Here is a 22,345-nt window from a genome sequence, read left to right as displayed (position 1 = left end):
TCTTAAAGAAATAAAAGAGAACTACTCCTTGTCAACTAATGTGAACCACTCACCCACCATATAATCTTCAATCATTTGTTTTCAATACTAAATAAGCCAGGTTATGATTAAAACTTAGAAACTTTTCATTTACAAGCAAAAAACTTTTTCTTATCATTGGTTAATCACAAAATATAAAAAAGTTTGAAAATGATTCAGCCTCTTGTGCTACTTCACTCACATATTAAAAAAAATATTTTTTTTCATCAATCCACTAATAATTCGGTTTTGGGTCAGTTTTAATATTAAAAGGTTTAAATGATCGAAGTGTGGTATTCCATATCAAATTTAATGTCTTTCACAAATAAATTAGTTTATTGATAAAAATATATATATATAAACTTTTGAATTCATTTAATTTTAATTATTAGTATTTTTTAAAAATATTTATTAATTTAATTCTTTCCGTAATCTATAAAATTTAATAGAGTTAAGAATTTATGTTGATGTTTCCATAAACTGTTTTCAAACACATGTTTTACTCTTATTACTCTTAATGTTTTAAATTAATAAGTATTATGTCAAACGTTTCTCATTTAAGTCTTCATGTAAATTGCTATAGGATAAGCTAAACGATTTTTTTACTCAAATACTCGACATTTTTAAAAAAAATTCTAAAATAACTCAATTTTCAAACAAATTCTCAATTTATCCGAGTTTCAGAAAAAAAAAACTTAAGGCATAGGCGTCAGACCAATTGACGCATACCCTTAATTTTTTAAGAGGGGACGCCAATTGAATTGGCAACAGCACATGGTGCTACCAATCCAATTGACGCCCATGTGTATAAAGTGAGAGGAGGCGTCAATTGGTCTGACGCCTCAATGTAATGTGCAATTTTTTATTATAAATAGAGGTGTTGTGTAATTTATTTTTTCACGTCTCTTTTCGTCATATTGCAAACATGTTTGGTGTTTGTCGCTGTTATGGAAAAATGATTTATTCGATAGACAAACCTCAGATGTTGATGCTCTTCTGGAACATCTGTAGTTTCGATCAACTGAAGAGGGAGCCGGTTCGTTGGTTAGATGGGAAAATACCAAAAGGGAAAAAATAGAAGTATTGAGAGACTCGATAGTATATTTGGTTGGGTGCGAGTAAAAACTGATAATGATGCTAGGGAAATGATATTTGGACCAGATGACATCAGTTTGATTGTTGTAATCAGTTAGAAATATTGTTTTTAAATATTATGGTTAAGTATTTTCATCTGTATTCGATGTTTTTTTTTTGTGTTGTTTATTTAGACTTGTTCTGTTTTAAGTGTGCTTATGTTGGAGTGATGTTTGTTGTTAACCTTTTTGTAACAAAAAGTTAATAATATATAAAAATCCAAGGTTACAAAAATTGAAAGGAGATACTAAATTATGAAGCAGATTTTGCTCCTAGATTGGGACATTTGTTCTTATTGTGTCCGGGTTGACGACATATACTACATGATCTTATCATTTTATCAGTCGTATCCATTTCAATTCTAATACGCGTGTTGTTTGACCGTCATTTTTTCTTTCTTCGCATATCATCGTTGTGCCAAACTATGTCACCTTCATATGGAGGTCAGTATTCCTCCATTGGTAGCACTGAGAAGCTTTTGTTATACACATTCATGACGGTAATGGCCTTGTAAACATCAAATAGATTGTTGTAAGCGTCCTGACGAGTATGTGCACATGCCACAATGACATGGGAGCAAGGAATACGGAAGACCAGGAACTTTCCGCAGTGGCACTAACTTCTGTTTATTTTGACAACGTAGGATAAATTTGGATGGTAAACATCCAACCACAATACCAAGAGCATACCTCGTACCACCACCAACAATTATATCATCATCAAGACACCCAACATCGTTATGCACCCAACATATCACCCTACCATAGCCGCCTTAGCCAAAACATCCAGCTATCATTTAACACCAACTGTCCCTCCTCCTACTATATCCAATAAGCACAAACATCACAAAAGCAAAACATGCAGCAACCATATGGCTACCAAACACCACAACAATCATTTCAACATTTCACGGCGCATCATTCACACCAATGTCTCCCTTCAATCGTCTTGGTCGCCCTCCAATAACTCAAACACAATCCAACTACTCTAGCATGGGTCATAAATTCAACTATGGTGGTAGTCCTTCAATGCATACACAAGACTATGCAGATTTGTCTGAATATCTTAGGCAATCTTCTACAGTTGGTGGTGATATTCCTGGGCCCTGAGATACTCAAACCCTAGGGTGAATCATCAACGTGAGTTAGAGCCACGAGTTCGGGTAGCTAGGGGATGTGGGATCGGAGGTCGATTAGGTCATCCTGGTCAATGACATTAGTCTTTTTGTGTAAACGCGTATTAATATTAATATGAATTGGTCCGATTTCGATTTGATCTATAATGTACAATATTTTTCATAAAAAATTATGAAACACACCGGTGTCAGACCAATTGACGCCTCCTTTAAAACTTAACACACAGACGTCAATTGGATTGTCAGCACTAGGTGTACTAGTCAATCCAATTGGCGTCTCCTCTCAAAGTTTAAAAGCAGACGCCAATTCATCTGGCGTCTCATCTTCAAAGTGGGGTATTTTGAAAAATAATCTAAAAAGTGAGTTATTTAAAAAAAACTTTAAAAGATAGAATTATTTAAGTAAAAAAATTCACGTTAAACAACACATAACTCACAGGTCACGGTCTTTTTTAAATACTCACTACCTCTTCCAACCATCTCTATTATTAATATTCTCTAATTTTTTTAGTTTAATTCTCTATGATTGTCGCTATTACTAAACCCTAAATGCATTTACCTTTTAAAACAAACAAAAATACTTATTAGAAAACCATAAGTTTGAACTTTATCGTGAACACAATTCACAAAAAATTTAATACAAAGACCAAAGTTGTTTATCCAACACCAATTCCCGCAACTGTGTGTGTCATTCAACTCAAGATTAGTCTTGAATTAATTTATAATATCAATTTTATAATATTTTTAGTAGTTGTTATTATGTCACATGTTAATGGCATGTTATGTTATATATATATATATATATATATATATATATATATATATATATATATATATATATATATATATATATATATATATATATATATATATATAAAATAGAAATGTGAGAAGATATTTTAATTATGATTATCTTTTAGTATCAATCTATCAATTCTTAATATTATCAAAATGTTGATATCTATCAATTCTTAATATTATCAAAATGTTGATTCCTGTATTTATTAATATCGGCCAATCTCTTTAATAAGAATTGATTTCGTCTTAATCTACTGTTATTTTATTTGTCTCATATGAGGTTAAATGAATATTTAAAAAGATCATGTTTCAACACATAAATATTAATTTAAACAATTTAAAGAATAAAATTAAGAGATGTGATTGACATATAATTCATTTAAATATTTATTTAATATCAACCATAGGTATTAATCGAATGATATCTATCCATCCTTACTATTCTCGCACTAGAAAGTCATTATATATATATATATATATATATATATATATATATATATATATATATATATATATATATATATATATATATATATATATATATATATATATATATATATATATATTTCAAATATTTGGTTGGATTTAATTGTCTTAATATTACATTTTATTTTAAATGTTATATTGGATAAATAGTAAAATTAAAAAAAAAATCTATGTTGATAGATCATTTTGATTGAGAAATTTTAATTTATAAAAATTATATTTATTTATCAATCAAAAATAAAAGAAGTAAATTTATCAATTGAGTCATTGTATTTGACTACATATTTTTAAATTAGTGTATATCTTTATTGAAATTCTATCAAATAAATTCTTATACATATGAGCAACACCAAATTCATCAATTTATTCTCTATATTTGTTGGGGTTGGTTGGAAATATACATGTTGAAGAGGTTTCACATTTCTTAGTTTTGTGAATGAAGAGAGAATCCAAGACTATATATAGGATACACGTTCTTTGAAGTTCCACATCGCTTAGTTTTGTGAAGGAAGAGAGGGTCCATGACTATATATAAGATTCAAGTTCTTCATTCAAAGATGTATCAGTCAAAAACACTTTCAGCTTGTATTTGACTTTCTTTGTTCTCTTATACTTTTGTATTAGAGTGTTATGAGATCTAGTTAAATATTTATTTCGGAGGGTGTGGGTGTATAGGGGCTTGAGTTAGTTAGGGTATATTATGTGTTGTAACAATTTTCACATAGTGTTATTCTCTGGTTTTCTATTGACAAGAGGCGTGGTTTTTTCTCTAGATTTGGAGTTTCCATGTTATGTTCTTGTGTTGTGATTGTTTTCCTCTTTTTCTCTATGCTCTGTTTGTTTGTTTTCTCAATAATTGGTATTAGAGCCTTTGGTTCGATCCAGAGATAAGTGTTTTTAGTATGCTCCGTGGTTGTAGGTTTGTCTAATCTTCCACATCAGAAAAGAAGGATAGTGTTGTGAAAGAGTTGTTGAGCTGCAGTCACAAATTCTGCTATGCAGTTTGGGCTAGAGAAAATTGATGGAAGAATTTTTTGTTTACTTGTGGAAAGTTCAAGTCAAAGATGTGTTGATACAATCAAGATTATATTAGGTACATGATTATGTCGGTGGTTAAAGAGCTTCCTGCCAACAAGGAAGTTGCACCATAAAGTTTTAACCTAGTTTTTGACATGTGAAAATTCTTGAAGTGGTTTAGCTTTGAGTGAAGTACATTTTTCTTTAGGTGAAGTATGACAGGTTTTTTCTAAAACTATGATTGTCGGTAAAGACTATGTGAAATTCTTTGAGTGGTTTATCTTCAAGTGAAATTTATTCTTCATGATATAGTATATGATTTTCGATGATGACAATGTGAAATTCTTAAAGTGGTTTATCTTCAACTGAAATATATTTTTCTTGAGAGAGTATGATAGTTTTAAAACTATGATTTTCGGTGAAGACAATGTGAAAATTCTTGGAGTGGTGTAGTTTCAAGTGACTATACTCTTTATAGTGAAATATGATTGTCGGTGAAAAAAATGAAAGTTTATGTATTATTTTCAATCAAGGTGAAGATTGTTGGGGTTAGTTGAAAATATACATGTTGAAGAAGTGTCACCACTACTACGGAAAATACATATAATAACGGTTGTGAAACACATATAATACCAGTTTCACGTTCGTTGTTAGATAGTGTGCGATTGTATGTAAGTTGGTTTCCACAACGGAGAGTGATTGTGGTTATAAATTAGGTAGTGTGTTACGTATAACAACGAGTAAAGATAATAACTGTTGTAAAATAATTTATGGGTCCTAATTTCGAATCCCTACAACGTCATTCTTGCGTTTTATTATTTTAGATAACGCTCAACTTATAACAATAGTTGAATTAAAAATCATTGTGATATTATGTATTTTTTTAATATATTTTTTAATTTTACAGTATTCCCAAATTTTTAACCTGAATATTTGATCGCCACTTAGTAAGTCTATGGGAATCATGACTGTAAGTGCATAGTCCTATCGCGTAGTTTTAAAGATTATCGAACCTAAAATGACTAATAATCGAACATATCGTTATCTAATGTTGCTATGTAAATCTAAGGCCGATGATCGTTCTAAGATTGGAGGGATGAAGAGATATAACTATAACATAATTAGAATATTAAGAAAGATATTTGATAAAAGGATATCGATATGTAACGCATCAAACTTCGGGGATTCGATAGATAGTTGGTGTAATCTTATTGGTCAAAATATTCTTCAGTAGAAATTATTTATAGAAAGGACTTAGTCTCACACTCTCGTTTTTATTGACTCTAACCATACTCCTAAACCAGAATGCTTGGCTCTCGCCGTCTCATTTTGAATTTGAATGTAATTTTTGAATATGAATAAAGCCTAATTAATCCTAAAGCGCTCTCGCTGTGTTTAAGATTAATGCCTAGTTTCAGCTATCTGGTTAAAATCTCAAACTCTCGTTCTTGTTGACCGTAACCTTAGTTTGTTTTGTACTCTCGTACGATTTTTTTTATTAAAATAAGAAACTAAAAACCAGAAAAATAGGTTTTATAAAAACTAACACCAATTATTTACGAATCCCATCGTTTCGACGGTCTTTACATACCGATACCTAAGGGTTTAGTCGGACATGGATCCGGTAACAGACATGGTATTTGGAAAATCAAACATACAATAAGGCATAAATAAATAAAATAGCAATCAAAATAAAACCTGGATTACGAATTGAGAACTGGAATTGAATCTTGATTCTTCAATTAAAATAATGTCGACAAGCTTTGGCAATGAGTAACCATTACAATTGAATTCAAATGCGTAAAGTAAATTGCAATAGTCCCCGATGTGGAGAAATTATCACTTTTACAAAGTAATAAAAACTGCCTGGGAAACTAAAAGAAAATAAAAATCTGACTAAAATTAAGCATACGATCAAAAGCAGGAAGCGATAGCCCCCGTGTAGAGAAACTACCCTCCTTATATATTTTCCACTTCTCTAAATTGTAGCCAAAGGTGAGCGGATTCGTGGCTAAAATCATGGAAAAAAAGTAGGGAAGACCGAGTTGTGGCGGTTGCCACAACCCTAGTCTTGGACTCCGTGGAGAGCGCCATATTTTTAGGGTTGAGCGCCACAATCTTCATCCTTTGACGCGGGCGCCACCACCCTTTTTGGATTATGTGGCGGGTGCCACACATCCAAGTGATGGGCGCCACAAGCCCATTTGGTGTGATGGCCCATTCTCTCTATTTTTCTCCATTTTCTTTCCTTTTTGCTATTTTCCAGTTTGCTTGCTTGTAAACTTTTTATTTGATAAATACCTGCAATAAACGTAAAATACTGCGTAATAATAAGTGTTAATCAAGTAAAAAGAAATGCATATGAAGCTAAAAATATGATACGTTTTCACGTTATCAAACTCCCCCATACTTAAACATTTGATTGTCCTCTAGCAAATGCTGCGTATATGAATAAAAAGTTTGGTAGTATCTTTGCAGCATGAAGTATCAAGGCTTGTAAAAGACACAGTTGCATTCGGATACTCATTTTAGTCTATAAACTTTACTTTTGTTAAAAATTGCATTAACAGGTACTCATTTCCATACTAAGGTTATCGTTGGAACACATAGTCACAATATTGCAACCATCAGTCTCCCTCATATACAAACCAATCCAAATCATGTTGTCATGCCTAAGCCTAGCTTACTAAACCTTATTTTTATCCTTTTTCATTCTGGCGGAATCACATTAAGCATGTTATCCTTTTACATTCATAGCAAGATAATTTGTTAGTGACTATGATCTCATCATTGTTTCTTTCTTTCTTTTTTGCACTTTGGCTCAGATAATAGTTAAAGATGATTATACCATTGGTCTAAATGATCGGGTGAGGGTCACCTAACTTAGAAGGAACAATATTTTTCATACATTTCGTAATCTTTTCTTCTTTTAAGCCTGATATCATACACTTATTTGCACCGACTTCTTGCATAGTGTGTGCTTAGGATGGTGTTGACTGCTAGATAAAATACTTAAGGAATATTAAAGGATAAAATTTAAGGCTATGACATGACAAGTACTCAAATCGATCTTATACTTGGGAGATTTAAGGTGTTAAAATGACACCGATCTTATAAAGTTTTTCCAAATCTCTACAATTCAACCTTAGTTTTATTCATAGGTTAGAATTTTCAAAAGATGTATTGTATCTCTAAGTCTAGATTTTTGCAAAAACTATTGTATGGCTTAAGCAGATAGGAGAATTAGTAAATAACGGAAACCACGCATAAAGACTCGACAACACATTGATATTTAACTCGACTGACACTTGAGAAAAATAAAATAACAAAAGGAAATAACAATAATTTAAATCTACCTAGAAAGTAATAAATAAAAGCGGCAAAACTTCCTCCCCCATACTTAGACCGTGCATTGTCCCCAATGCAACGACATAAGATAGGAGAGAAAGGTAGAACCTGGATAGTCTACTACTTGCACCTTCTGCCACATGTACGTGCATGTCCACCATTTCCTGGCTGGTGATGTGGCGTATAGTCTTGTAGGTCTTCCATACGCATTGTCAATGTTGCCATTTCATCGATCAAGCCAGACATGTTGTGTCGGTTCTGAAAGCGTAATCGTGTTGATCATGCTGCATTTGGAGAAGGATTTGCATCATTCTAGTTTGTTGAGCTTCCATGTTTTGGATTTCTAGGTCGCGCTGAACGTCTAATTCGCTAGGCCGCAACAGTTTAGCATAGATCTTATCAAGGGTGGCTGGTGCCACATTTCTTCTTCTGGGTCTTTGGCTGGAGGATGTACCTGCAACATTTTCAAATGACATGTGTGTGGTGTGTGGGTCAGTAGAGGGAGCAGCTTGCTCCGGAATGTAATCCTCATCGGTGTCCCCGCCAACAGCTACATTCTCAGGAATGTGCGCAGGGACTTGGTTAGGCACCAGATCATTAATATAACAATAATTTTCCAGGTTACGCACATATGTGCGAGATGGATTTGGGAGGATGAAATCTTGTAAGACATTATTTGCAATTATTAAATTAAATTTTTCATCTCCCTTTCGTTTTACGAATTCCATGCTCCTTGCCATGTCTATGTCAATGGCATGATGCGGGAGACGGGTTAGCCTAGAGAATTTTCCTTCGAGTCATAGGACTCTGGCTATGGAGGTTATTAAACCTCCAAAAATAATCGGCCCTCTCTTCGTATTGACAATGCCCTGCATGTGAGATAACATAAAAGGGACAGTATTCACCTTTTGTGGCAAAAATGTGGCGAACAAATAAAAGAGTTCTTTTTCGTTCACCTTGTTGGAATTTGCTCGACCGAAAATGGTGACTGCCAATATTTGGCGGAAATATCGAATAGTCGGGTTGTGAATTAAAGTGGCTCTGTTTCCCTAAAAAATATGGGTTACTTTACCGGTTATTTCCCTCCAAAATGGTTGAAAGATGCACATTTTATGCATGTACACTCATCCTATGGTCTGCCAGGATAAACAGGTGTACTACTTGGCAGTTAATTAGAAATTCAGACACATTCGGACCTAGGTTTCTAATGATACTGGTGTTGAAGCAAAATTCAATATTCATTGGTCATATCCCACTTAAAGGGTTGAACCTGATAAGTGGTTGTCTCAGTCCGATGGCATTTTCTATCTCGGTCACAAAGCCTCCCACTAAGATTGGTCCATAGTTTTCTATGCTATACGGTGCAAATTAGCTATCATGAATGTAGCAGCGTTAACAGGCTGGGCATGTGATGCACAATACATTATAAAGAGTTCGTCTTTGGACATGAAGGTTCTGTTCTGTTCCTTTCCAAATAAGGTGTGAGTTAGGATCTTATGAAAGTAATGAATGGCAGGGTTATGGATGTTTTATGAATGCATAAGGTCAGGCTCAGGATGGTCGTTTCCTGTTATGCTACCCCAAAAGTTATTTAATTCAAGGTCTACAAGCCTGTCTTCCTGGGTACTGGTAAAGGTATCATGACCATTAGGGAATCCTAGGAGTTCAGCTATTTCTCTATGGGTGTAGCGGTAGTCATTATCGAACAACCTAAAGGTGATGAAGCCTTTGTTAAATCCCATACCATGGTTTGGCAGGTAAACTAGGGAGCTTAGGAATTCTAAAGTCAACCTATTGTAAGAACTAAATTTTTGTTTGATAGCAAAGGTGTCCCAGCCTAGTTGGTTAATTAGGAACATAAGATTGTCTCTTATACCTAATTTGGTCATGGTGCGATCATCTAGGTATAAGGTTAGTGCCATTTCTCTCTAAGCTAGAGCCTCAAAATGTCTCCTTTGAGCTCTGCCTCTGAAGACTATATCCATGTAATCTACTTGTTGCATTGTGATGGTCAGTAGCTAGATAAAATCAAGTAGATAACAACATTAAGTTAGTAATGGTCAATAATAAAGAAAGATACTGATTGACTTTATGAGAAATAAGAAAGAAAGAAAGAATGAAAAATAAGAAATAGTAATAATCAGAAATTTAGATAATTAAATTAAATAGTTAAAGATAGAGTGTGGATTGTCTCCCACCAAGCGCTTTGTTTATTGTCGTAAGCTCGACAGAAATAGAATAGATGTTATTCTTGTGAATGAGCGGGCAGCTCTGCAAGCTTTAGATTTGCGATGAAATCATTGTTGTCAATGTTGTGGTAATGTTTCAAACGCTGGCCGTTTACTTTAAATCGTTCGATCGTTTTTCCCTTTATCTCTATTGCTCCATTTGGAAAGACATTGGTAATTTTGAAGGGACCAGACCATCTAGGACGAAGTTTTCTGGGAAAGAGTCTGAGGCGGGAGTTAAACAGAAGTACTTTGTCGCCTTCCTTAAACTCTTTCCTTGATATGTAATTGTCGTGTCATTTCTTAGTTCTTTCTTTATAGACTCGGGCATTCTCATACACATCTAGTCTAAGTTCTTATAGTTCATGGATATCTAATATTTTTTTTTCGCCGGCGGCAGTATAATTGAAATTAAGGGTCTTAATGGCCCAATATGCTTTATGTTCTAATTCTACCGGCAGATGACATGATTTTTCATAAACTAACTTAAAAGGTGTGGTTCCTATTGGGGTCTTATAAGCTATCCTATATGCCCACAGGGCTTCGTGTAATTTTGAAGACCAATCTTTCCTAGAGGTGGAAACCATCTTTTCTAAGATTTGTTTAATTTCTTAGTTCGAGACTTCTACTTGCCCACTCATTTGTAGGTGATAGGGTGTTGCTACATGGTGTCGGACTCCATATTTCAGTAATAGCTTTTCAAAAATCCTTGAAATGAAATGGGAGCCACCATAACTGATGATAAGTCTCGGCACACCGAATCTAGGGAAGATTATACGCTTAAAGACTGTAATTACCACTCGTGTGTCATTCTTTGGAGAGGCTATGACCTCAATCAATTTTGATACGTAATCGACCGCAACAAGGATGTACTTGTTACCAAAAGAAGATGGGAATGGTCCCATAAAATCGATTCCCCAAACATCGAAGATTTCTACTTCCAAAATGCCTTTAAGTGGCATTTCGTCGCGTCTAGATATGTTTCCAATGCGTTGACACCAGTCGCAATTAATGATCGCGATGTGGACATCTTTCCACAGAGTGGGCCAAAAGAGGCCGGCTTGCAAGATCTTAGCGCAACTCTTCGAGGTGATTACATGTCCTCCATAAGGAGCATAATGACTGTGGGAGATTATGTTTTTTACCTCATCTTCGGGGACACATCGACGGAAAATGCCGTCGGCGCCTCTCTTGAAAAGCAGAGGCTCATCCCAATAGTAATGTTTAAGATCGTGGAAGAATTTTTTCTTTTGTTGGTAAGTCAAGTCTGGTTGAAGCATCCCAGCTGCTAAGTAGTTGGTGAAGTCAGCCTACCATGACAATGTGGTTTTAGTGTAGATTGCTTCCACTGCCTCATTTGTTTTGGTATCCTTATGGGTTAATGCATATTTAGTTGTATTGCTTTCCAATTGGGATATGAGTCTTTCGTACGGGAAATCATCGTTTATAGGCACTCGTTCAGGTCCAATACCTTCCATTCTTGACAAGTGACCGGCCACGACGTTTTCAGTGCCCCTCTTATCCTTGATTTCTAGGTCAAACTCTTGTAATAGTAAGATCCACCTTAGGAGTATTGGTTTGGCGTCCTTTTTGTTTAACAGGTACCTAATTGCAGCATAGTCGGCATAGATAATTATCTTTGCTCCTACTAGGTAGGAACGAAATTTATCTAGAGCGAACACTACGGGTAAAAGTTCCTTTTCTCCGGTGGCTTAGTTCATCTGTGCAGGGTCTAACGTTCTACTTGCATAGTATATTGCATGAAGTTTCTTATCCCTTCTTTGTCCTAAGACTGCGCCTACAACATAGTCACTAGCGTCACACATGATTTCAAAGGGTAATCTCCAATCGGGCGGTTGCATGATAGGTGCGATAATAAGAGCTATTTTCAGTTGTTCAAATGTTGCTAGGAATTTGTCATCAAAGATGAATTTGGCATCTTTCATCAATAAGCCAGTCAAAGGTTTGGTGATTTTTGAGAAATCTTTAATGAATCGCCGATAGAAACCGGCGTGTCCTAAGAAGCTTCGTATTTCTCTTACGGTTTTCGAAGACTGAAGGTTTTCTATAACATCTATTTTGGCCTTGTCGACTTCAATCCCCTTATCGGATACTATGTGTCCGAGTACGATCCCTTGTCGGACCATGAAATGGCATTTTTCCCAGTTTAGCATGAGGTTCACTTTTACGCATCTTTTAAGTACCATTTCAAGATTCAATAAACAACCTTCAAAGCTCTATCCTCATATAGATAAATCGTCCATGAAGACTTCTATGATGTCATCTATAAAATCATCGAAAATTAACATCATGCATCTTTGGAATGTTGAGGGAGCGTTACACAGTCCGAATGGCATTCATCGGTAGGCGAATGCAACATAGGGACATGTGAAGGTCGTTTTCTCTTAGTCGTCAGGATGAATAGGAATTTGGAAAAATCCTGAATAACCGTCTAAGTAGCAGAAGTGAGAACGCTTAGCCAATCGTTCAAGCATTTGATCAATAAACGGTAAAGGAAAATTATCCTTCTGAGTGGCTTTGTTTAATTTTCTATAATCAATACACATTATACTTCCAGTAGCCACTCTTTGTGCTATAGATTCTCCTTTTTCGTTATTAACAATTGTGATGCCTCCCTTTTTCGGTACTACATGTATTGGGCTGACCCATTGACTATCAAATATTAGATAGATAATACATGCTTCTAATAGCTTTTGCACTTCTTTCTTTACTACATCACTCAGAATGGGATTTATCCTTCTTTGATGTTCTCTAGAGGTCTTACTGTCTTCCTGTAGCATTATGCGATGCATGCATATGGAAGGGCTTATTCCTTTTAGATCTGAGATATTGTAGCCTAAAGCAGTTGGGTTTTTCTCAAAATGTGTAGGAGATTTTCGGTCTCTATCTGCCCTAAGTCTGCATTGACTATAACAGGTCACTCGAGTTCAGTGTCTAGGAATTCATACCTTAGATTTTTGGGTAGCGTCTTAAGTTCTAGGGCTGGTTTCTTTGGGCAAGGCATATGATCGAGCGTTAGTGCTAGGCATTCTCTTAGGCTATCATCTTGGTATTCTTTACTCCAATTTTCATCTTCAAAAGTAGGATGCCTTGGAATTTTCAGTATTTTGGAGTATGATGTTTGTCCATTCTCCATTTCTCTTATACATTCGTCGATGACATCTAGTAGACAACAAGTATCGTCTATAGCTGGTGTGTCGCAACCTAAAAAATACAGTGCGCGAAAAAACAACCGGCGAAAGAAAATGATAGAAGAGTCGCCACCGTGCGTTATTCATCCCAAAGGAGGGAAAGGAAACGCTCGAAGTAAACCTGAAAAAGGAAAGGACAAGATGGGGTCTCGCAACCAAATCTTGTGTTCGGGGGTCGGTTATGCGAAGGGAAGGTATTAGCACCCCTACGCATCCGTAGTACTCTACGGGGTCCACTTTTGTAGTTCTTGTCTAAAGGGTGTGAGTTTATCTTGTGCTGTTTACAAAAAAAAAAGGGTTCAATGAAAATGACTCGCGCGGATGTCGCATCCACTGCATACGTATCTCATCTGAATATGAGAATCAGAGTCTTCGTAGCTCGACTGACCTATGGGTTGGGGGGATGTGTGCTCGCTAAGACATCGCGTCTTATGCCTACGTATCTCATCTGGAATGAGAATCAGAGCAAGCCGTAGTTCGGCTAACTACGGGGTTATGGAGTGGGTTTTGGACGAATGACGTTACTACGCAATCTACCGGATGCTCGACCTTTGGAGACTAAATCACCTGTAGTAGAAGGAGTAAACGTGTGTTTAGGAGAAGAAAAATCAATGAAGGGTTAGGGTTTGGTGAACTCATGCAAAAAGGCAGTCCTTGACGAAGGAACCTGTAAAAAAAACACACAAAAACATTGCCTCCTATCGAGGTCTTCCAGCTAGGAAAGCAGTAAAATACGGGAAAAATGTAAAAGTACCACGCGGATAAAGATCCAAAGTAACAGCAGTTAGAGGAATGGGAAACCCAGGGATCCTCCCAAGCTAACACCATCAAAGAAAGTGAGTCAGTACAGGTAATCGGAATGAAACCTCCAGGGGGTATCCCACAAATAAAGTGGAAAACCACGCAAGTTATCCCTGCAAAAGTCATGTGAGCCCTCACAAAAACTCAACAAAAGGGTTAGTGAAACACGATAAGCATTTTTTTCATGGATAACAATATGGTTTCAGAAACCTCAAACCCTGTGGCATACACTTCAGAAATTAAACGATTAAGCATTCAAGGCATTATTTATACATTCATACATAATTATGACCCGTGGGCAAAAACCTAATGAAATTCATCCATCATACCTCAAACATTCAGATTATCCAAATTAAGAGCATAAAGGTAATGGGAATAAGGGCAAACCTGATTGGAGAGCTTGATTGAAATTGAGTTGCACCCGCGAGGTTTACAAAACAATCTTTAGGTTTTATGTGAGGCAGAGGTGATTCTGTGCAGTTGAGTTCCCTTCAGGGTTTGGAGGCTGCTCTGAGTTCTCTGTCAGCTCTTCTCTCACTATCCTTTTCCTCAGGGTAATAGGAATAGAATCCATATTTGTTTCACTGAAACTCTAGTATTTATAGCCTAATATTGGTAGCTTAGTGGGCTTTTGAGAGAGGTCCAAGTCTGAGATTTTTTCTTTTATTTATTTATTTATTTATTTATTTATTTATTATTATTTTTATTTATTTATTTATTTATTTATTTATTTATTTATTTTTATTTTATTTTTTAAATAAAGTTTTTTGGATCTAATTCTGATTGACATGATGAAATGCAATGTATCTAATGTTAAATGACCTAAAAATGAATGCATGCATGAGGTGTAAAGCGTATGCTTCCAGGAAAAATGAAGGGTAAATTTTGGGGTATTACAGCTGCCCCTATTCAATCAACTGGAGACCTGGAAAGAAGATAGCAGCGACTTTCGTGCTTTCGAGGTATCAAGGGATTGAATACAATAAAAGCCCAAAAATTTGCACTGACGTGAAGTGAAGTAACAATGTCGGTCAGAATCGGCAAAGAGGTGGTCTTGAAAGAAGAATCCGTCTGGTACGGCGAGAGTCAGTCTGAATACCGAAAAAGAATGTTAACTTGGATACCAAAATAAATGGTAACATAGAAATAACCATGGCCTGAATGCCGCTCATCAGTCTGAATACTGGAAATGACTTCGATCTGAACATCGGGAGATATGAGATTATTAATATCGGTCTGAACACCGAGAGGCTAGCCTGAATGCCACAAGTTGCGTCGACCTGAACGTCGGAAACTTCTTCGATCTGAACATCCGAAAATTGGCCTGAATGCCACAAGTTGCATCGACCTGAACATCGGAAACTTCTTTGATCTGAACATCGGGAAATTGACCTGAATGCCACAAGTTGCATCGACCTGAACGTCGGAAACTTCTTCGATCTGAACATCGGAAAACTGGCCTGAACGCCACTTCGGTCTGAAAACCGGAAACTGGCCTGAACGCCACTTCGATCTGAATATCGGAAATTGGCCTGAAGGCCACTTCGGTCTGAAACCGGAAAATTAGCCTGAATGCCACTTCGGTTTGAATACCGGAAAAACTTCATGCCTGTCAGCATCGGCAGAAATAGGGAAAGATGATAGAGGCGGCGCATGGGCCAATGACACTTGCTGGGGATAACAAAGGTAAGTCATGCACAATCTTTAGTCTGAGTACTGGAAACAACTTCTAGCTTATCACTTGGGATACCGAGAATGTTTTATGCTTACATGCGTATGTTTGAATTTTTCAATGGCGTAATACTCCATGAAAATGGAAATGCTACGCGATTTGGAAGGATGCAATGCAATATGATTCTACATGCAGGGATGCGAAATGCTGGGTAGAATGCCAAGCTGAGGCAAGGGGATCTGCTGGGGAAATGATCACCATCTTCTGGACCCTGGCAAGGCTGCTGGAGATGCACAGCGCAAAGAACTAGGTGGGGAAATGACCCGCCACACGGTGTTCTAGCAATGACGAAATGCCGAGATTCAGACTGGGGAGAGAACGACACTGAAAACCTGCTGTTGGGGAAAGCGATAGTGGTTATGGCAACCACGATCTGCGAGAGATGACTCAGCAGGGGAAGCAAACACTGATACGGTACCGAGGTTCTGCTTCAAGGAAAGAAACCATGGATCTGGCATTGGGATTATCGATCTGGCCTCGAACTCTAAGGAGCAGCCACTTCTGCTGGGAAGATACAGTCTGGCACTGTCAACTCCGCTGGGGATATATAGTCTGGCACTGTCAACTCTACTGGGGAGTGTATGTCCTGAAACAAACGCTTGGGGAAGTACAGTGGTGAGAACCTGTTGGGGATTGAAGAATCCAACACTCTGATCAGCTCTGCAGCGATAAGACACCGGATTCGTCTGTTGGCGATTTCACTGGGGAAGATATTCACGATCATCTGTAGGGGATTTTAAGGAAATGCCCCGAGGGTATCTTTTCTGAATAGATGATCCAAAGCACTTAAAATTTACAGCAATTTTAAATGTTTATTAAGCATGTACCTGTAAAGCCCTTATGTGTCATGATGCAATGTTTATCAAAAATTCGGACGTCATTTTTGCAAACAAAATAGTAAAATGAAAATGAAAACAGAGATATACTGAATAACATGATTTTATTGATTGAATGGCCTCTGAATAGGCATTTACATCAGGAAGCAATACCTGGAAAGAGGTAATCGCATAAAAGATAAAAACAAAAATTAATCTAATGGCAATGTGAAATGGATTTCTATTGGGTTCCAATTCTGCTATGACTTGCCCGTCTTCAAGATCTTCCAGATGATCAGCCTTCGGAAAAGGTGATTGGACTGTTTCCTACCTTTCAAAAATTTCCCGTCATCGACATGAGATGAGATTCAGAACTAACTCAGAACGCAGTCATTCGCTTAATCCCTAACTTTTTCCTGGATCGCCCTTTTCGGGTTTTCAATCCACCGGGATACCCATTTTTGCCTAAGTTGCCTTTTCAGGTTTTCAACTTACTAGGTGTACGATCTTTTCATTTTTAATCCCTAATTTTTGCCCGAACCTTTTCATTTTCTTGGTTCGTCGGGATGCCCATTTTTGCCTGGACTATTCTTTTTACTGTCCAGTGGGTCTATTTTATGCGAAGTATTTTTTAACTGCGTCTGAGTTCACAGGGGAAGTGAAGTTTTCACCATCCATAGTTGCAAGCATTAAGGCCCCACCATCAAAAACCTTGGTGACAATATAAGGTCCATCATAGTTAGGAGTCCACTTGCCCCTGTGATCTGTCTGAGGAGGAAGGATCCTTTTCAACACTAAATCTCCGACTTGGAAACAACGAGGACGCACTTTCTGATCAACGGCTCTCTTCATCCGACTCTGATACAACTGCCCATGACAAATGGCTGCCATTCGCTTCTCTTCGATAAGACTCAACTCATTGAACCTTGTCCGAATCCATTCGACTTCGTCTAACTTGACATCCAACAGGACTCTTAGAGAAGGAATCTCCACTTCAACAGGTAGGACTGCTTCCATACCATACACCAGGGAGTAAGGGGTTGCCCCAATCGACGTACGTACTGAAGTACGGTACCCATGCAAGGCGAAAGGTAGCATCTCATGCCAATCTCTGTACGTGACGACCATCTTCTGCACAATCTTCTTTATGTTCTTATTTGCCGCCTCAACAGCGCCGTTCATCTTAGGGCGGTAAGGGGAAGAATTGTGATGCTGAATGTTGAAGTTCTGACACAACTCCTTCATCATTTTGTTTTTGAGATTAGAACCATTATCAGTAATGATTCTTTCGGGAATCCCATAGCGACAAATGATTTCTTTCTTGATGAAACGGGCAACCACATGTCTGGTGACATTCGCGAACGACGCTGCTTCGACCCACTTGGTGAAATAGTCGATGGCAACAAGGATGAAGCGATGCCCATTGGAAGCAGTCGGCTCAATCTTTCCAATCATGTCAATGCCCCACATAGCAAACGGCCACGGCGAAGTCATCACATTCAGAGGATTTGGCGGCACATGCACCTTATCAGCATAAATCTGGCATTTATGACACTTCCGAGCATATTTGAAGCAATCTGATTCCATGGTCATCCAATAATAACCCTCTCTCAACAATTTCTTAGCCATTGCATGTCCGCCGGCATGAGTACCGAAGGAACCTTCATGAACTTCCTGCATTAACATGTCCGCCTCGTGTCTGTCAACGCATCTGAGCAAAACCATGTCGAAGTTCCTCTTATACAACACATCGTCTTTGTTCAAGAAGAAACTGCCTGCCAATCTTCTCAAAGTCTTTCTGTCATTGTTGGATGCCCCTGCAGGGTACTCTTGATTCTTCAGAAAGCACTTGATATCGTGATACCAGGGCTTGTCATCGACTACCAGTTCAGCAGCAAACACATACGCGTCCCTGTCAAGGCGCATCACATCGATCCTGGGAGCATGGTTCCAACGAATTACCATGATCATGGAGGATAGAGTAGCAAGTGTGTCTGCCATCTGGTTCTCATCACGAGGTATATGATACAATTTTACTGTTGTGAAGAAAGTCAACAGTCTTCTCGTGTAATCTCTGTAGGGGACCAGAGTGGGTTGGAGAGTATTCCAATCACCATTTACTTGATTGATCACCAGAGCTAAATCTCTGAAGATGTCCAGAGTCTTGATTCTCAAATCAATGGCTTGCTCAATACCCAAGATACAGGCTTCATACTCAGCTTCATTATTGGTGCACTCGAAAGCCAGACGAGCGGTGAAAGGCATGTGGGAACCTTTCGGAGTTGTAATGACAACACCAATTCCACTTCCTCTAGCATTGACAGCCCCATCAAACAACAAAGTCCACTTTTCGTTTGGATCAGGTCCCTCCTCAACAACTGGCTCTTCACAGTCTTTCATCTTGAGGAACATGATGTCTTCATCTGGAAAATCAAACTTCATCGGCTCATAATCATCAATCGGCTGCTGAGCAAGATAGTCTGATAGAATACTCCCTTTGATGGCTTTTTGGGATGTATACTGGATATCGTACTCTGTCAGTACCATTTGCCAACGAGCCACCCTTCCGGTGAGAGCTGGCTTCTCGAATATGTATTTGACTGGATCCATCTTGGAGATCAGTAGGGTTGTGTGAGACACCATGTATTGTCTCAATCGCTTAGCAGCCCATGCAAGTGCACAACATGTCTTCTCAAGCATTGAGTATCTCGACTCGCAATCTGTGAACTTCTTACTCAAGTAGTAGATGGCATGTTCTTTCCTACCTGTCTCGTCGTGTTGACCGAGAACACAACCCATAGAATTGTCAAGTACTGTCAAGTACATAATTAGCGGTCTCCCTGGGACTGGAGGCATAAGGATAGGAGGATTCTGCAAATACTCTTTTATCTTCTCGAATGCCCTTTGACAATCTTCATTCCACCTGATAGCATGATCTTTCCTCAACAATTTGAAAATTGGCTCACACGTGGTTGTTAGGTGAGAGATGAACCTTGCAATGTAGTTCAACCTCCCTAAGAAACTACGGACTTGCTTCTCTGTTCTTGGCTCAGGCATTTCCTGTATAATAAGCAATAGTTATAATCAGAAATTGAGATAATTAAGTTAAATAGTTAAAGATAGAGTGTGGGTATTCTCTCACCAAGCGCTTTGTTTATTGTTATAAGCTCGACAGAAATAGAATAGATGTTATTCTTGTGAATGAGCGGACAACTCTGCTAGCTTTAGATTTGCAATGAAATCATTGTTGTCAATGTTGTGGTAATGTTTCAAACGCTAGGCATTTCCTGTAAATGGTTAGATCGTTTTTCCCTTTATCTCTATCGCTCCATTTGGAAAGACATTGATAATTTCGAAGGGACCGGTCCACCTAGAACAAAGTTTTCCTGGAAAGACTCTAAGGTGGGAGTTATACAGAAGTACTTTGTCGCCTTCCTTAAACTCTTTCCTTGATATGCAATTTCCGTGCCATTTCTTAGTTCTTTCTTTACAGATTCGGGCATTCTCATACACATCTAATATAAGTTTTTCTAGTTCATGGATATCTAATATTCTTTTTTCGCCTGCTGCAGTATAATTGAGATTAAGGGTCTTAATTGCCCAATATGCTTTATGTTCTAATTCTACCGGCAGATGACATGATTTTCTATAAACTAACTTAAAATGTGTGGTTCCTATTGAGGTCTTATAAGCTGTCCTATATGCCCACAAGGCTTCGTGTAACTTTGAAGACCAATCTTTCCTAGAGGTGGCAACCGTCTTTTCTAAGATTTGTTTAATTTCTCGATTCGAGACTTCTACTTGCCCACTCGTTTGTGGGTGATAGGGTGTTGCTACACGGTGCCGGACTCCATATTTCAGTAATAGCTTTTCAAAAATCCTTGAAATGAAATGGGAGCCACCATCACTGTTGATAAGTCTCGACACACCGAATCTAGGGAAGATTATACGCTTAAAGAGTCTAATTACCACTTGTGTGTAATTCGTTGGAGAGGCTATGGCCTCAATCCATTTTGATACGTAATCGACCACAACAAGGATATACTTGTTACCTAAAAGAAGATGGGAATGATCCCATAAAATCGATTCCCCAAACATCGAAGACTTCTACTTCCAAAATGCCTTTCAGTGGCATTTTGTCACGTCTAGATATGTTGCCAGTGCGTTGACACCGATCCCAATTAATGATCACGATATGGACATATTAATGTCACGTCTAAATGCATAGTATATACCAGAATAGTAAATTGCATAAATGTAAAGAGCAACAATTAAATGATAATGGTTAATGGTTAGTGTTAGAGTTAGTGTGCCATAAGGCAATTTAACGCTATGTTAAGCAATCGTAATTGGACTTATGTAGAAGTCACAACTATCTGAGGCCGGTCAATAATAATGTAGGCAACAACACAAGTTAGAGATCTTGATTAGTGAATCAAGCTCCTACAACTTGCCATGCCAAAAAGAAGATGAGAAATGATCTAGTATTGATTTATGTTCTTTGCTCGATTAGGAAGCAACCTATCCTTAATGCAGAGCCATTCACTTGATCCATGATCAAGATGAAATAGATTTGAATCAAGGAAGGTTAAACCTCCCTTGTATCAAGGCTAACCACCAATCTTTAACTCATTGATCAAACAAAAGAAGAAGAAGAAGAAGAAGATGATGAATATTAAAGTACATTAATGGAAATGGAATGAGATAATCAAGAAGTATTGACCAAAGATAGAGAAGATCAAGGTCAAACAATAGAAAACAAAAGCAAAATGAAGATTAGAAGTCAAGAAACAAATAAAATATTTTTGGTATTTTTCAATATTAAAATAAAACTTGAATTAAAATAATAAAGAAAGGTCAAACTTCAAACTCACTTCAAATCAACTTTGAAAAGTCCAAGTGAATTATCTCAAGTTCAACAAGGTCAAACAAAGTTTGACAAAACATTTCAGCATTTTTAGAAGTCAGAAACTATTTTTAATCAATTAAAAATGCATAAAAATAACCTAATTGAATTAAAATCTCAAATAAATCTCAAATCAATTAATAAATTGATGAGAATATTTTTCATAGATCTATCATCATTCAAATAGGTTGAAAAAATATTTTTGTATTTTTTGGATATCAAAAACTATTTAAAATGAATTAAAAATAAGCAGAAAAGAGAAAATTCCTAAAAAATATCAAATGATAAAATAAAAAATATTAAAAATCATTTTTAAAAACAAGAAATTAAAAGGAGAAAAATGAAATTGGTCTCATATTTTTTGGACCAATAATGAAGGAGTTATGAATTTTTAAAAAGAAATGAAATTAAAAAAATAAAAGAAATAGAAATTAGAAATTAGAAATTAGAAAATGCGTGGACCGTCTGATGAGACCTCATTAATTTACGTGGATCATCACGCGGCCAGGAAGCGCGCGTTCACCATATGCACAAGTCAACTGAAGCGCACAATGCCATTAAAATAGTCATAACGTTGGATGGACGAGATCTGATCTGGAAAATGAGATGGATGGTTCAGATCTAATCTGGAGAACAGACGGTGACCAGCGCCACCGTCTTCTCCGGCCAACTTCCGGCCAAGCTCAAAATTGCAGAGAACCAAAAGCTAACCAAA

This window comes from Lathyrus oleraceus, chromosome 2 (genome assembly GCF_024323335.1).
Source record: "Lathyrus oleraceus cultivar Zhongwan6 chromosome 2, CAAS_Psat_ZW6_1.0, whole genome shotgun sequence".
Taxonomy (NCBI): Eukaryota; Viridiplantae; Streptophyta; class Magnoliopsida; order Fabales; family Fabaceae; genus Lathyrus; species Lathyrus oleraceus.
This window is presented reverse-complemented; position numbering follows the sequence as displayed.